Below are 434 nucleotides of genomic sequence, written 5' to 3'. Positions count from 1 at the left end.
AAAACCAGAGCAGATTGCAAGCGTCCATGGGGAGTGAGAGAGACGGGAGTTTCATCTGCTCGCTTCACATCAGCATCATCGAGCTGTATCAGTTAAAGACGCAGCAGTCTGCAGCTTCACCCCATTACATTCACAGTGTCATCACTATCATACCTCATCCAGCTGGACCTGGGACTTCAAAAGCATGTTTAAAATGCAAAAGTTAAACAGCAGCCGCTCGTTACAAATCCTTTTTTTGGATGATTAAAAATAAAAGTCATTATGCTGTGTGCGAGCTTATCGTTTTACAATTCTGTTTCTGTTCTGATTCTAAGTTACATTCATGACAAAAACAAGGCAACCACAAGAGCTAAACTGCTACGGTTACATGTTGACTAAACGCTGGGCAGCTTTTATCCCCATCAAACTCACCTCCACCTTCTCTCTCACAGTGT

This window comes from Seriola lalandi, unplaced genomic scaffold (assembly GCF_002814215.2).
Source record: "Seriola lalandi dorsalis isolate HSWRI2012SDOR001 ecotype SW California unplaced genomic scaffold, Sedor1 jcf7180002055008, whole genome shotgun sequence".
NCBI classification, from domain to species: domain Eukaryota; kingdom Metazoa; phylum Chordata; class Actinopteri; order Carangiformes; family Carangidae; genus Seriola; species Seriola lalandi.
This window is presented reverse-complemented; position numbering follows the sequence as displayed.